The 17,760-nt window shown below is 41.8% G+C and overlaps 1 protein-coding gene across 2 annotated transcripts in view; it reads right to left on the minus strand.

The window, feature by feature from the left end:
- The window catches only part of OTUD7A (OTU deubiquitinase 7A), a 413,079-nt gene that overhangs the window by 242,553 nt on the left and 152,766 nt on the right, over nt 1-17,760 (minus strand). For both annotated transcript variants that reach the window (XM_077473039.1, XM_077473040.1), the window contains one exon: nt 1,656-1,804. The gene's annotated coding sequence lies outside the window, so the exon portion shown is untranslated. The remainder of the gene's footprint in view (nt 1-1,655; nt 1,805-17,760) is intronic.

The following is a 17,760-nucleotide window of genomic DNA, read 5'->3' on the forward strand; positions in this document are numbered from 1 at the left end:
GACTGACCACTGCCCAGAACATCATTTCCTGCTTGTGTGATTGGCTCACCAATTTCCCCAGAAGTCTGCCTAAGATACAAGTCAGATTTACGGCATCCCCTGCAACAAAAATGTCATTTTTTGAGAGATACTTTCAATAGGAGTGTGTCTAAAGGGATGCAGGCCCAGCAGATTTCCTCATTAGTGCCCTGCAGCTGCACACCTGACAGTTAATTATGAAACCACTCCCATTAGACCCACTCAGTACAGGGGCACAGACAAACACACATGGATTTCTTCAGAATAACAAAAGGTAGGAATCTGCCACAAAGGTTATTACAATCCTTGTAATGTACATAGATCACCCAGAGGGGAATGTTTTTTTTCTCAACAAAAGTGGAGTTACACTTTAAACACCCTTTCTCATCATTAGAACAGTTTTGTGACTTCTATTAGTGTCTGATTAAAGCTTGTAGGAGGAGTTTTCATTCTGCTCTGACTGTCCTACGAGGCTGCTGGACCCCTAAATCCTCTGTCTGGACAGTGCTGATTGGCCCTGTGCTGATCACATGCACTTTCCCAAGAGAAAAAAAAAAAAACTCTCTAGCAATATACACCAAACTGAGCATGCGCAGCTTTCACTCCAGGCTCTGTTCTATAAGAAGATGGTTTGGGGACAGTGGAGGAAGGGGATTATGAAACAGCCTTTTTACACTATGCTGAGGATTAACCCCTTAGATTCCATAGCGAGTATAAGGCCTCGTGTACACTGCTGCTGCTAAATGGACGTTTAGGAGCAGTTGGGCATTTTTTTCAACTGCCCCCAAACTCTCCTCTGAGTTATCTTATCGGTACACAGGGTCGTTTATAGTGGTTTCTAGGCAGTTGAGTTTAGAGGCTTTTTTTGTAACGCAAAAAAATGGGTTCAGACGCTGAGTTTGGAGGCATTTCAAGCGCCAAGCGCTTAGAAACCCGGCTAAACGATGTAACTCGCGTTTAGCCACTTTTTGTTTACAGGTGTTTTTAATTTTTGGCTATTTTGAAGAAAAAAAAAAAAATTATATATATATATATATATATATATATATATATATATATATATATATATATATATATATATATATATATATATATATATATATATATATATTAATGCTTCTAAAAGCGAACACTGCAAAACGCCGCTAAACGTGGCATGTAAACGCGGCAAAACTGACATTTTAAACGTGGGTTACTATCTGTCAAGTTAAATCGTTCAGGAGATTTTAAAAACATCTTGTGTACATGAGGCCTAACAAGCATGCTTTAATGCATATACAGACTGATTTTACTGTTGTGGGTTTAGTAACACTTTAAGGGCTGGTTCACGCCACAATTTCTGTGTTCTGGATTTCCATGCTTGTTTATGATGCATTCCAATGCGTTTTCCCCTTTTTTATCATCACCTCAATACAAGACGTGTGCTTTCCGGTGCGCTTTGGTGCAATTTTGATTTGTTTTGCTGCGTTCCAAACATAAAAAAAAATACACTGGAAAGCACTGCACTGCTGTGAGCTAGGACCATTGGAATCCATGGAAAACACTGCACATGCGTTTTAGATGTAGATTAAAAAGGCACTGGACTGCATCTGGTGGGAACCAGCTCTGAAGGCATTCATGAAGCACCTTGCACTTACTTTTATTAGGCTTTGAAAGAAATGCATGAAGAAATGCTTCAAGCAGGTAACATGCTGTATGAAGGAACTTTACATTCCATCGTGCTCTGGTGTAGATTTCCTTTCGGCCCAGGCAATGCGATTACAGTCAGAGTTTTCTTAAAAAGAATCTGAAATTAAAAATTTTAAAAAATATGTTAAAAAATTCTTGGTTACAGAAAAAAATATTCTACAATGCAACGTGGAGAACGTGACGAAGCATACAATAAAGTAACGACCATCTGAAGTGATGAAAACAACAGGCCCTTACTAATAAGAAGAGTCCTGGTTCTTATGTGTCTTCACAGAATTTATGTGAAATATATAAAGCGCAACTAAATTCTACAAATCAACATTAACTGTTTAATGCTGCTGTCCTGACTGGCGTCCCAGCAGGCAGTGCGGCAGGACAGGAAATGGCGTAGACTCCCACGGGAGTCTATGCCCGGAAGTGGGTGAAAATACCTGTCTTTGACAGGTATCTCCACCCCCCTCCCCCCTGAAAGGTGTCAATTGTGACACCGGAGGGGGGGAGGGATCCGATCAGCGGAGGTTCCACTTTAGGGTGGAATCCTGCTTTAAGGTTATATACAAACAGATTCAGGTATTTAAAGCGTATCCAAACCCTCTGCAAAAAAAATATATATATTTTCACCTGGTGATCTGAACACTATGAAACTTCCAATCTTATGGACCGTACACACAATACAAAATCTGAATCATGAAAATGTTTCCCGTACGATACCAGATCATTTTCTTTTAATCAGTATAATTTTCGGCCAAAAATACAATACAAATACACTACAACACATTACATCACTTCTGAATTTTTATTTTGTCGTACAAGAATTTGTTACTTTAGTAAACTCTTAATATGTAGACTAGCATACAAAAAAGAAAACCAGTTCGATAATCTCATCGTGTGTACCAGGCATTGGGGTGGCTCCTCTATCTAGGAGCAACAAAGACACCTGTGAACAGCAGAAATCTCTAGAGAGGATAGTGTTATGCCGTGTACACACAAGCGAAATGTCCGACAGAAAAAGTCAGATGGGACCTTTTCATCGTATATTCCGATCGTGTGTATGCCCCATCAGACTTTTTACGTTGAAAATTCTGACGGACCTAGAAAGAGAACATGTTCTAAATTTTTCCGACGGAACCAATTCCTATTGGGAAAACCGCTTGTCTGTATGCTGTTCCGACCAATTACGAGACGGAAGCTATTGGCTACTGGCTATTGAACTTCCTTTTTGTAGTCCAGTCGTATGTGTCGTACGTCACCGCGTTCTTGACGGTCAGACTTGTGGTGTGATCGTGTGTATTCAAGACAGTTTCAGCGGAATTCCATCTGAAAAACCTTCAGAGTTTATTCCGACGGGAAAACCGGTCATGTGTACAGGGCATTAGATGGCCTAGTATATTTACATTAGTATCTTACAAATTAAAGCCGAAGACTAGCCAAAGATTGGTTTTCTTTCATGCAACCACAAAACCACAGACAGTGTTGACAGGGGCATCCCTCCCACTGAGCCATTGTGTGCTCCTGGCGGGGACGGCTTTCCCCACCCCACACAGTAATTATTGCTAGAGGTTATAACAGCCACTAGCAATAATGACATGTAGAATCTGACATGCTGGTTGTAGCCAAGTTGATCGATTGATCAACTTGGGTACATTCAGCCCACCCATACATGGTCCAAACCTGCTAAACTAGCCGAGATTTGAACCATCTATGGCCAGCTAATACTTTTCAAGCAGTTACAGAAACGTTTTCCCATTTGGGGGATTTGGAAGAGGTTGAGGGCAATATGAGGTACTTTTCTGAGTTAAGCATACATACTTGTATCTTGTATAGAATTCTTTATTCTTTTTAAACCAAAGTTTTGTGTCACTTTAAGTGGACATTAGGTATATTGATATCATTAGTATATATGATCCAGGTGCCATTGTCAATAGAAGGCTGGTGACCACACTTCTCTCCACTGTGCTAAAGTGGTATTACTTGGCCACCTCTCTGCCCCAGATTAATACTGGTCAGTGAGGGAAAAGTAGTAAACTGAAAGGGTTATCCCTTTGCTTTATCTTTCTGTAAGCTACATATCAAATACATACAGCCCCTTTATAGAATAAAGATAGTTAAAAATATTAATTTCATTCATGAAATAGTTAAAAAGTAAACAGAACATTAAACATTTAATCTACATTAAATTGCATTTAAAAATAAACAGTTTTCCCTGCATTGCTTCCAATATTACTATGCTCTTTAAACTGCTTAGCCATGCTTCACATAATTATCCTAGGAGAAAGTGCTTTGTAATCATGTCTGAGTGTGTTATTACTTGACAGCATGAATTATTTACTACTTTGTCTTCCTGGCTTTGGGAAGATCCTGGATAATGGATTCCTAAAGAACTCATTCTATACCTGTATATAAAAAATCTATAATGTGTATACATCTATATAGTAGCTATAACTGTTATGGCTGCAATTTACAATATAAGACAACTATTAATGTTATAATCCTATCATCTTCGTCCAGGTAACTGCAGATCTCAAACCAACGTTGTCTCTGTGAAGTACCCTCCAGAGGAAAAAGTATTCGATACAACAACCAACCTTTTATGTCATAAGCCAAAAAGACGTGCTGCACTAAGGGATTTGATTCAAAGCAAGAATCTGACTGCATGACTTTCATGGGCCTTCTTGTGTTCTGAAAGATCTAGTTCTTCAAATGGCCCAAGGTCACACCAGCTTTGGGCCTAGGGCGGCACACTTTAAGAAAGATAAAAGGCTGCACCATGCTTCTTAACCCTACTGAATTTAGCCATGTATGCATTACGCCAATAACGTGTTTCTTCTAAAATGGGGGTCAGCAACCAGTAGATCAAGGCCAGACGACTGGTAGATCGCGGTCTGGGCTTGCTGACCTGCCATCCCAGAGCATCAAACAGAGGGCAATACAGAGGGACTACTTGTAAAGTTGGAGTTGTAGTAGGGAGCATGAGGGCATAAGCTGATGTCTCCTCTGTAGTGTTGGCTCATGTCCTGTGCGGAGTGATACCAACTGTACTCCACCTCTTATCCCAGCTAGCGGTCTCAAGAGTGGTGCCAGCAGCAGCAAAGAGAAGAGATCTTCAGGTCAGTGTAAAGCAATACACTGGGCATAATGCTATAGGACTGCTTTCACGCTGATGTGCCGTGGTTTACCCACACCGCAGATGCACTGCAGTGTACCTGCAGCTTTCCTGGGGGTTTAGCCTTAGACTTCTATTATATCCTGTGAGTTTGGTGCACCTTCTGAATGCAGGAGTTTTAGTGCACTTTCAGAAAGTGCATCACATCTGCAGGATATAATAGAAGTCTACGGCAAAGCGCAGCTAACCCAGGAAGGTCACAGATGCACTGCGCTGCACCCGCAGTGTGGGTAAACCGCAGCGCATCAGTGTGGAAGCAGCCTTATAGGGGGCTCAGAACAGTAAGCATTAATTTACATTTGTAGTTTTGTGGGTGATAAAACCCCATAGTTAAAGGGATTGTAAAGTAAATTATTTTTTTCTTAAAATAACAAACATGTTATACTTACCTACACTGTGCAGCTCGTTTTGCACAGGGTGGCCCTGAACCTGCTCTTTTGGGGTCCCTCTGTGGCTGTCTCTGCTTCCTCCCGCAGGTACTTCTCACGTTCATGCGAGCTCCCTCGCATGGTGAGAAGCACTTACGGGCGTGCTCCCGTAATACAGCCGGCGACTATAGCAGCTCGCTGTATCACACGGCCCGCCCCCTGGCATGCCGCATCATTGGATGTGATTGACAGCAGCGCGAGCCAATGGCTGCGCTGGCTTCAATCCATTCACTCCAGCCAATCAGTGGCCAGGCTGAGCGGTGAAGAGGACGGCGGGGGCAAGCACGGGACTTTCGAGGGGTGAGGCAAGTAAAACGGGGGGGGGGGGGGGGCGCCGGCACTGTGAGATGTTTTTTCACCTTAATACATTTACCTTTACAACCCCTTTAAGACGTGTTTTTTCCACCCCTGCCCCAACTGCACCCCCTTTAGATGCAAGGGCCAAAAGGTATACAAATGTTGCAACCGCAGCAAGAGTTATACACCCTGTTATGATTGGTTGGTGTAGCGCCTGTCAAACATGACCCATTCAAGTGAATGAGGCCACTCTGCGAATGCCCTGTAATCTTGTGCAGTACAGCAAACATGCAGCCACCTCAGCTAATGATTGGTAAGCTGCAATATATTATATTATTGGTTTTGGGTTTAATACCGCTTTAACAGTATGACAACACTGAAACAAGAGTTAATAGGATTAAACTATAGGACCAGAAGAATTTTGCGACACACAGCAGCTTGAAGGAGGAAGGTCTGTGCTCAGTAAATAGCAAATAAATCAACAGTACATGGAAAGCCGGCATATGCGAAAACAATAGTTTTAAACCCTAACATGTTTCCCAGTACAGCATATGCTTCAATTAGATAAAGAGTAAAGAATACAATTAGATGATAAGAAACCACAAAAATAAATATATAAAAAAATATATTTAAATATATATATATATATATATATACATATATACACACAGCAACTTGTTAGGCTGGGTTCACACTGATGCGAATTGGATTCTGCTTTCCCTGCATCCAATTCGCATTATAGCAGACTGTGACCGACTCTCTATGGACCTACTTCACACAGTCCCCACAGGAAAAGGGTCCTGTGCATCTTTGGCTCCTTTTCAGATCCAAATTGAAGCAAAAATGTGCCCCTGAAATGGAGAACAAAGACGCACCGGACCCCATGCTGCGAGCCGCGGCCGCAGCTGGTGTGAACCCAGCCTCAATGTGTGACCCGATTCACCAGGTGTATCCAAAAGATCTCCAAACACAGTCATCATCTCAACCAGTACAGAAAACCCAACCATCAGCAAAGCCAATTAACCACTTTAAGACCAGGCCTTTTCTGACACTTTTTGTTTACAAGTAAAAATCTGTATTTTTTGCTAGAAAACTATCTTAGAACCCCCAAATATTATATATTTTGTTTAACACAGACCCTAGAGAATAAAATAGCGGTTGTTGCAATTTTTTATGTCACGCGGTATTTGTGCAGCGGATTTTAAAAAGCTATTTTAATACTGAGCCCCATCATCTCCTCATTGGCTGAGACAGCACAAGGTGCCATTGGCTCCCGCTGCTGTCAATCAAAGTCAGTGAGCCAATGAGGAGAGAGGGGGCAAGCTGCTTTCTGTGGGGGCACTCGGCAGGAGGGAGGGGTCAGGAGCACTGAAGAGAGACCCGAGGAGAGGAGGATTTGGGCTGCCCTGTGCAAAACCAACTGTACAGAGCAGGTAAGCATAACATGTTTGTTATTTTAAACCCAAAAAATATTAGTATCTCTTTAACCTCCCTGGCGGTAATCCCAAGTCTGGCTCGGGTTAGGATTTTACTATCAGACTCAGGATCGCATCGCTGGATACAGGGAGAGGTTACTTACCCTGTCCCCTGGATCCAGCGATGTCCTCCGCACTGTGTGATCGAGCTGTCCTCCACTCGATTCACACAGTGCCCGAGTACCACCGAGCTCCGTTCCCTGCGACGTTGCGGCGCACAGGATCGGAGATTGGCGCCAAATTCAAAAAAGTTAAAAGACACAAAACACACACAGTACTGTAATCTTACAGATTACAGTACTGTATAAAAAAATTACACACCCCCTTTGCCCCTAGTGGTCTGTCCAGTGCCCTGCATGCACTTTTATATTATAAATACAGTTTTTTCTGCCTGGAATTTGACGATTGTCCATAGCAACCAAAAAGTGTCCCTTTATGTCAAAAATGATTTTAGACCAACTAGAAAACAGCGATAATAAATTAGAATCACTTGCAGAATTGAGCGATAGCGAGTTGTGGGGAAATTCGTCATCAAACACTAAATCTAATGACAGCGACAATTCTCCAAATGAGCAAATTTCTGTGTTTTTGGATTTGATTACATTATTGAATAATTTTTTATTATTATTTATTATATTATAAACTTCATCATACCCGGGATGTCTGCTAGACTCTGGTATGAGTAGATTTAAGAGAGTTATTCCTAAGGCCGCGTACACACGGGCGGACTATCCGTCCAACTAAGTCCGTCAGACAATCCGACAGACAGTCCGTCCTACTTTTGAATGAACGGACTTGACCACACACGATGAACGAACAGTCCGCTGAAAGCTTGCGCGATGACGTGTACAGCACGTACGACGGGACTAGAAATACGACGTCCGATACACTGCAATGCAACCTTCGGCCGTGTAAATCCTTTCTGAGCATGCGCCATACTTAGTCCGTCCAACTTGCCTACTCACGAGCGGACTGTCCGCTGAAACCAAGTTTGGATGGACAATATTACGGAAATTCCGAAAGACTTAGTCCGCCAGACTGTCCGCTGAAAAAGTCCGCTGAAGCCCACACACGAGCGGACTGTCCGCTGAAACACGTTTCAGCAGACCAAGTCCGTCAGACAGTCCGCCCGTGTGTACGCGGCCTAAGAATTACAGGACTACATTATAAAACGCCAAATTTCCATGCAAAATAATTGTACCGCTTTCAGCACCTAAAACCAGAACTAATCATACCGCCAGGGAGGTTAATGAATTTTAATGCAAAAAAAAAATAGATAACCCAATTTTATTTTAAAATATGAAAGATGATGTTATACTGAGCAAATTCATACTTAACATGTCACATTTTAAAAATGAGCACGCTTGTGGAATGGCGACAAACTACGATACTTAAAAATCTCCATAGGCGATACTTTAAAATGTTTACAGGTTACCAGTTGCAAAGGAGCTCTGGAGCTGGAATTATTGCTCTTGCTAAAACATTCATGGAGATACCTTACATGTGTGGTACAAATAGGGGTGATTTACATTTTTTTTTTCATTATTTATTTTATTTAAAAAAAATATATATATTTTTACACAGTCCCTTTACTTTTTTTAAATCACTTTTCGGCCCCTTTCACACCGAGGCGATTTTCACGCGCTACAGCTCTAAAAATAGGGTCTGTGTAGCACCTGAAAAAATGGCCCCTTTCACTCCAGTGTGAAAGCCGGAGGTCTTTCACACTGAAGCGGTGCGCTGGCAGGACGGTGAAAAAAGTCCTGCTAGCCGCATCTTTGGAGCGGTAAAGGAGTGGTGTATACACCACTCCTAAACCGCTCCTACCCATTTAAAATCAATGGGGCAGCGCGACTATACCACTGGCAAAGCGCCCCCTGCAGCGGCGCTTTGCGGGCGGTTTTAACCCTTTTTCAGCCGCTAGCGGGGGTTAAAACTGCCCTACTAGCGGCCGCATACTTCCGCTAAAACGGCGGTAAATCGCCGCTAAAAATAGCAGTGCTTTACCGCCGACGCCCGCACCGCCCCAGTGTGAAAGGGGCCTTATTTTTATTACAAGAAATGTAAACATCCTTTGTGATAAAAAAGCATGACAGGTCCACTTTATGGAGACATCTGGGGTACCTAAGACCCCAGATCTCTTCCCTACCCTTAGCCCTTGTTCACACCGGCCCGATTTGACATGCGATTTGACATGTCAAATTGAATGCCAAATCAGAGCTTATTGTCCGCAACGGCACCGTCCGAATCCATGCGATACCAACTGTGCAGGCCGCGCAGATTCCCAAAAGTAAATTCTGTACTACTTTTGGCAACTTCAGTGGAGATATGTGCGATTTTTCATGTGCATGAACCCGCACAGATGTCTCTCAAATCGCCTTCGAAGTCAGACTGGAATGCCAGTTTGAAATTGTGCGAGTTCATCTGAACTCGCACGATTTCAAACCCGCATTCAGTGCGAACCTGGGCTTAAAGACATCAGATCAAAAAAAAATAATAATAATAAATCATTGATCTACTGCTTTCTTGAAAAAAAGAAAAGAAAAAGACAGTGTTTACATCTGCCCTAAACCGGAAGTGATGTCATGGCGTCACTTCCCTCCCTCCTAGATCATAGAGGTGATCACAACCGATCTGGTCCCCCTTCACCTCTATGGCCAGCCACAACCCGCCGGATCGGATGCCAGGGGCTTCCCGGTGAGACGGGTAAGCTCGGGAAGCACCTGTGAGCAGCTAAAAGGCAGCCGTTCGGATCGCGTTTAAGAAAAAGAGAATTCTTAACTAAAAAATTTTTTATTCACAGCTGACAGCTACAGCCATAGCCCCAGTAAACCGCGTCAAAACCGCAAAGTATATACAGTATAAATGTCATCAATTCTATTCTCATCAGTTTTTAAAAGTAATGGTCCTTGACTGTCATATTCACCTAGGTTATAGCATTATGAAAAATTTCCAGTTTACAATAAAAAACTGCCATGGATAAGATCCTTCATGAACTGTTATCCAACTATAATAGATCACAAGACAAAGACATATTTTCTATCCAAACTTTTCTCCTCGGCAAAGCATTTTCACAAATGTATTTTTTATTACCTTACATTATTGCATTTGCTGTGCCGGTAAAAGAAATCTCCAATTGATGTTCATTTAAGTGGCACATTTAGCCATTAGGCCTGCGCCTGTATGGGTTAAAGCAATAGATGAGGAGTTTACCGGAATGCAGGTTAAAGCAGCCTCCTTCTCCTGGGGGACTTTGGCTGCCTCAGATTTCATGCAGAGGACACCCTAATGCATAATATATATAGAGAAAATATACAATATGTACATTGTACTGCCAGGCACAAAATAATAGAAGGGGAGCGCTCAATGGACAATTTTCACTTTCAAAAAACGTCTGAGTAGGAGTAATCTATAGGCTGCAAGGTTGTTTATACACATAAAATTCATAAAGAACGATCATTTTGGGGAAATTGAAAATGACAAACATTTTCTTATAGTAAAACGCTGTTACTAAAAGCTACCAATTTGGACTTGACCTAAATTACCAAATCCCTTTACTAACCACATGTAATAACATAGGCTTAAAATGTCCTTACATGGTTGTAAAGGCAGACAGGACTAATAGAGAGGGTGAATCTCCCTATCAGGGACACAGACAGCAATAAAAACTGACAGGTGTTCTAATTCCTCTCCACTATATCCAAAACTAATAAAAAAAACAGATTTTGCCTTTAGACCCCTTTCCCACCTTTCGAGTCGTTTTGCAGGCGCTACAGCGCTAAAAAATAGCACCTGCAAACCAACCTGAAACAGCCGCTGCTGTCTCTCCAATGTGAAAGTCCAGAGGGCTTTCACACTGGAGCGGTGCGCTAGCAGGACGGTAAAAAAAGTCCTGCAAGCAGCATCTTTGGATTGAAATCAATGGGGCAGTGTAGCTACACCGCCGGCAAAGTGGTGGTATAGCAGTGGTTTTTAACCCTTTCTCGGCCAATAGCGGGGGCGGTAAAACTGCCCCGCTAGCGACCGAATAGCACCACAAATCCAACGGTAAAGCACCCCTAAAAATAGTGGCGCTTTACCGCCGACACTTCTCCCACCCCAGTGTGAAGGGGGCCTTAGTTATACTTCAAATCTAAACTGATAACCTGTAAGGCTCTGTTCACATATACAGTTGTGCTCATAAGTTTACATACCCTGGCAGAATTTATGATTTCTTGGCCATTTTTCAGAGAATATGAATGATAACACAAAAACTTTTCTTTCACTCATGGTTATTTGGCTGAAGCCATTTATTTTCAATTATAATGACAACACAAACTACCCAAATGACCCTGATTAAAAGTTTACATACCCCAGTTCTTAATACCTTGTATTTGCCCCTTTAACATCAAAGACAGATTGAAGTCTTTTGTAGTATTTGTGGTTGAGGCTCTTTATCTTCTCAGATGGTAAAGCTGCCCATTCCTCTTGGCAAAAAGCCTCCAGTTCCTGTAAATTCTTGGGCTGTCTTGCATGAACTGCACGGTTGAGATCTCCCCAGAGTGGCTCAATGATATTGAGGTCAGGAGACTGAGATGGCCACTCCAGAACCTTCACTTTATTCTGCTGTAGCCAATGACAGGTCGACTTGGCCTTGTGTTTTGGATCATTGTCATGTTGGAATGTCCAAGTACGTCCCATGCAAAGCTTCCTGGCTGATGAATGCAAATGTTCCTCTAGTGTTTTTTGATAACATACTGCATTCATCTTGCCAACAATTTTGACATAATTTCCTGTGGCCTTGTAGCTCACACATCCCCAAAACATCAGCGATCCACCTCCGTGTTTCACAGTAGGAATGGTGTATCTTTCATCATAGGCCTTGTTGACTCTTTTCTAAAACAGTGTTTATGCCTGTGGCCAAAAAGCTAAATTTTGGTCTCATCACTCCAAATGACTTTGTGCCAGAAGGTTTGAGGCTTGTCTCTGTGCTGTTTGGCGTATTGTAAGTCGGATACTTTGTGGCATTTGCATAGTAATGGCTTTCTTCTGGCAACTCGACCATGCAGCCCATCTTTCTTCAAGTGTCTCCTTATTGTGCATCTTGAAACAGCCACACCACATGTTTTCAGAGAGTCCTGTATTTCACCTGAAGTTATTTGTGGGTTTTTCTTTGCATTCCAAACAATTTTCCTGGCAGTTGTGACTGAACAGGTAGTTGGTCTAGCTGACTGTGGTTTGGGTTCAACAGACCCCCTCATTTTCCACTTCTTGATTAGAGTTTGAACACTGCTGATTGGCATTCTCTATTCCTTGGATATCTTTTTATATCCCTTTCCTGTTTTATACAGAGCAACTACCTTTTCCCAAAGATCCTTTGACAATTCTTTTGCCTTCCCCATGACTCAGAATCCCGAAACATCAGTGCAGCACTGGATGAAAGATGCAAGGGTCTGTCAGGAGTCCAGAAACTCATTTACCTTTTAGACACACACACTAATTACAAGCAAACAGATCACAGGTGAAGATGGTTACATTTAATAGCCATTCAAACCCCTTTGTGTCAACTTGTGTGCATGTTATCAGGCCAAAATAACCAGGGTATGTAAACTTTTGATCAGGGTAATTTGGGTAGTTTCTGTTGTGATTATGATTTAAAAAGAGTAAACACAGCTGATTGAAAATAAACAAGTGAGCAGCCCTCCCTCCTGAACCATACCCTGGCACATGACCTCAACATGGGGGAGTGCTTTGGGGTGGCTCTGCTTATGGGGCCTCTTTCCCACAACCCTGGCCGGTGGTTGTGGGGGTCTGCAGGCAGGGGGCTTATCCAAATCTGGAAGCACCTCAGATCCTGCCCCACCACCCCATGTGAATGAGTATGGGATGCATTGTACCAAAAAAAGTGTCTAAAAGAAGTAAAAACACAGAGACAGTTTTTGACAATCCCTTTATTAAAGTGGTTGTATACTCTTTTTTGTAACTTTTACCTACAGGAAAGCCTATAATAAGGCTTACCTGTAGGTAAAAAAAATATCCCCTAAACCTGAAAATCCGGCAGTGGCCGGCGGCCGGAAAGAAATCTCCCGCGCGCAAGCGCGGGAGTGACGATATCGCGGCTCCGGCCACTCACAGCGCCGGAGCCGCGATACCCGGAAGAAACGCAGAGGGAGCATGTCAGCTCCCTCGGCGTGGATCGTGGCAGATGTCGGGGCCTCGTTCTAAGGTAAGTATATCATAATGAGCTAGTATGCGGTGCATACTAGCTCATTATGCCTTTTGCTTTGCAGGTGTTAAAAAAATAAAATAAAATAGCGGGTTTACTACCGCTTTAAATAACATCCCCCTGAGTAGATTAATCATCAATTACGATGCCCACCGTCACCACCGACCCAAAAAAAAAAAGCTCCGCAAACACATGTAACAAATGCTCCCGCCATCTGACATTTCCTTTATAGCTAAAGCGTAGGGCCATCTGGCAACGTCACCTGGTGGCACTGCCCCCTTGTGACATTATCAACTGATGCATGCTGTGGCAGTGATGTCACAAGGGGCAGTGTCCCTGGTAATGTCACTGGGTGGTCCCGCCCCTTAGATTTTAAGGAATGTGTCGGCAGAGCAGGCAGACGGTGTGAGCAGAGCCTTTTTTCTTTATTCTGGCAGCCGGTGGCAGCAGGCGTCCTGATTGACGATGGATCTACACCGGGGGACATCGTTTTTGACAATTCCTTTATTAAAAAAATAGTCTCTGTGTTTTTATTTTTTTGACATTTTTTTGGGTGAACGAGTAGGGGTATGTATCCCTACTCATTTAAATGGGGGGGGATCTGGGAGTCTGGGATCTTCTAGATTCTGATAAACTCCCTGCCCACAGACCCCCTACAACCACCAGCCAGAGTTGTGGGGAAGAGGCCCTTGTCCCAATCAACATCAAAACTGCACATCACATGGCACCCACTTTTATATCCTAAACAGGTAATTACATGTTTTTTTCTTTCCTGTTTATGCTCATACATTACTCACTTTTATTGTGTCACCTTTACCTGTCTCATGGTCTTTTAGTTTTTTTCTTTTTTTTCCCCCTTTTTCTTTCCTTTCCTTTTCTCTTTTTCTTCCTTTTTTTCTTTTCCCTTCTTTTCCATGCTTGTTCTTTTTATCACATTTACTTGTCCACCTACACCTTGGCATTTTTTTATTGCTGCCAATGGTTTTGTTTTGTCAGCGGGGAACCTGGCCCTCTCCTTAACAACCAGCTGATGATAAAGATGCCGGTGACCGCCGGCTCCAAAAACTCACACTTGAACCGCATCTAAATCTCAGCTGAACAGCTGCTTTGGAAATTTACAGTGAAAACTGAAGGAAAATTTGCATCGGACATGTGTGAACCTAGCTTTTAAAGCGTTGCCTATGGACGGTTTTAGGTATTTTAGTATGTTGCCATTTCACAGGCACGCAACATTTTTAATCTTAACATATTTGGTACAACATCATCTTTTACATTTTACCAAAAAAAAATAGGTACAATACTTTGTGTGCACTTTCATTTAAATATATTTTTCCTACAAATTTGGGTTTGATAAATGGCTGCGCAAATATCGCACAACATAAAAAATTACAGCAGCCACCATTTTATTCTCCAGGGCCTCTGCTTTCAGAAAATCGATAATGTTTGAGGGTTCTAAGTAATTTCCTAGCAAAAAATAAATGCTGACTTTACCATGTATATGAAAAATGTCAAAATTGCCATGGACGGCAAGCGGTTAAAGAGGTATATACATCAAACCAAAAAGGGACGGCAAAAGAGGGACAGACAGAGTAATCCGGTCACAAAAGAAAGACAATTAAAAGCTGGAGGGATATAAAAAGCTGAATTCCTGAGGTGGTAACTACGAGTGCCTCACATTTAGCTTGTGGAAAATATATGCCAATTAGAAAAGTCCTTTGGCAGGTAAACATGTATGTAAACATGTATGTAACTTTGTATTTAGCTGTGTGTCTGGAGGTCCCTGATGATACTGGAGTCTATATAAACGCATATGTACTGTATATATTCAATCTTTTTTTTCTTTAATAGTGGTGAATGAAAAGAGCCCAAGCTCAGGTCTTCTCTGTGTGTTATTACTTTATAATACGGTACTGCCGAATTTCACACTGCTCTGCTGATTAACACACCCATAGAGCACACAATGTGTTGTTGCAATTTGTTTTATATGCGGGTCTGCTTAATATTGGTACTAACATAATAAATAACAGACAATCCAGATTCCTGGAGTTATTAGTGCTGATTTACACTGAAATCGCACAAGAACACAGAACGCGCTTTCCTGTGCGATACGGTGTAATGCGATTTTCAGCCCACTCTTTTGAATGTGCTCAAAATACATTGGACTGCACTGAAAGTACTGCATGCGCTACGTGTACTGCAAACGGACCACCATACAATCTGGTGCCGGCAAACACACTGCGTTTGTCATGTGCTTTGGGTTGTCGTTAGGAATACATTGATACCTGCAGCAGATCACACCTCCAGTTCGTTTTGAACATGGTGTGGAAAACGCGTAGAAAGGTTTTCTGCACCACGCTTTGGTGCGAACGGGCCCTAAATGAAAGCTTATTAATATTCTATAGCAGACTTTTCATTCTTCCTAGTTTTCTATAACTGCTACTTGTCATTTTTAAAAATGATTCCATAGTAACTATCTGGTCATCTGGGAATATCTCATCTATCTACCGGTATTTATCTATCTATCTATCTATCTATCTATCTATCTATCTATCTATCTATCTATCTATCTATCTATCTATCCATATAATAGGTATAAAATAAAATGTGGTTGTGAACCTCACACATGAAATATGAACAAAGCTCATCCTTCTGTAGTGTGTACTTGTCTCAATTAAGAGCACTAAGTCTAATTTCTGCTTCGTTCCTCTGCTATCAGTATGAATCACTTCTGCCAAGTTTTCCTGACACCAAGAGAAAAATGGTGACAGGGGAGGGAGCTCCTGCTGATTGACATCCTCAGGTCTGTTCCTGTGTGCTGTGTGAAGGGGGTGGGTCTCTTCCCTGCAATCACCTCTCATAGCTCTCCTCACTGAGCTCTGCAGAGTGTAACTTCAGTTCCCCTCCCCTTGTGTTCTGACAGCTCAGACAAGCTTTATAAATTCTGGACTTTTAATGGATGTAGAGAAGAGAAGACTGCAGATAAACAGATACAATGTATGTGGGAGGAGACATTAAATATGAACAAAGGATTTCCTTCTGTAGTGTGTACTTGTCTAAATTAAGAGCACTAAGGGGGTTATTTACAAAAGGCCAAGCCACTTTGCACTACAAGTACACTGCACTATCTGCTGCTTCGTTCCTCTGCCATCAGTATGAATCACTTCTGACAAGTTTTCCTGACACCAAGAGAAAAATGGTGACGGTGAGGGAGCTCCTGCTGGTAGACAGGTCATTGCAGACGGTGGCGATAAACACACACTTACTTGATCTGTCAGTGACAGATCGTGTGTTCCTATTAGCTAGGAACCATGACCCATCACTTCCTCTAGTCAGTCCCCTCCCTTCAGTTAGAATCACCTCCCAGGGAACACAGTTACCCCCTTGATCGCCCCCTTGTGTTAAACCCTTCACTGCCAGTGACATGTTTACAGTAATCAATGTATTAATGCCAATGATCCGAAAAATGTGTCAGAATTGTCCGATGCGTCCACCATAATGTCGCAGTAACAATAAAAACTGAAGATCGCTGCCATTACTAGTAAAAAAAAATAATAATAATAAAAGTGCTATAAATCTATCCATTATCTTGTAGACACTATAACTTTTGTGCAAACCAATCAATATACGCTTATTGCGTTTTTGTTTTTAACCAAAAATATGTAGAAGAATACATATCGGCCTAAACTGAGAAAAATTAGCTTTTTTTTAAAAAATGGGGGATATTTATTATAGCAAAAAGTACAAAATATTTTTTTTCAAAATAGTCGCATTTTTTTGTTTATAGCGCAAAAAATAAAAACCGCAGAGGTGATCAAATACCACCAAAAGAAAGCTCTATTTGTGGGGAAAAAAGGACGTACATTTTCTTTGGGTGCAACGCCGCACGACCGCGCAATTGTCAGTTAAATCGACACAGTGACGAATCGCAAAAAATGCTCTGGTCAGGAATGGGTAAATTCTTCCGGGGCTAAAGTGGTTAAACAAGGATATTTATAGTTAGGTGACTGTCATTTTTAAATCGGATTGTATTCATCGGCTGAGATTTGGCTTGTGTCAATAATCAGTTTCACAACACGTTGCAACATTTCTGAGATAATTTAGAATTCATTGACAGGTGCAGTTGACCTCCTTCTGACCTGCCTCAAGGGGGTTTTGCATTTTTATAAACTTGTATGGGAATGTAAAACCCGCTTGAAGCAAAAAAAAAAAGCCCATCCAGACAAGAATTCAATAACCCAACTAATGAATGGACAGTGAAAAATATACATCCACCATTTTTTTCTCTAGGGCCCCTGCTTAAAAAATATATAGAATGATTGAGGTTTCTAAGTAATTTTCTAGCAAAAACAAATGTTTTTTACATTTAGGAGAGAAGCGTCAGAATTGGCTTGGACTGGAATTGGTAATATGTGTCTTTTATATCTGCCCAAAGGTTCAGCTTTAAACCATACAGCATTTTTTGACAACTGAATGCTGTTTGAAATT

This window comes from Lithobates pipiens, unplaced genomic scaffold (assembly GCF_037356315.1).
Source record: "Lithobates pipiens isolate NorthernLeopardFrog02 unplaced genomic scaffold, aLitPip1_a1.2 Scaffold_8, whole genome shotgun sequence".
NCBI lineage: Eukaryota > Metazoa > Chordata > Amphibia > Anura > Ranidae > Lithobates > Lithobates pipiens.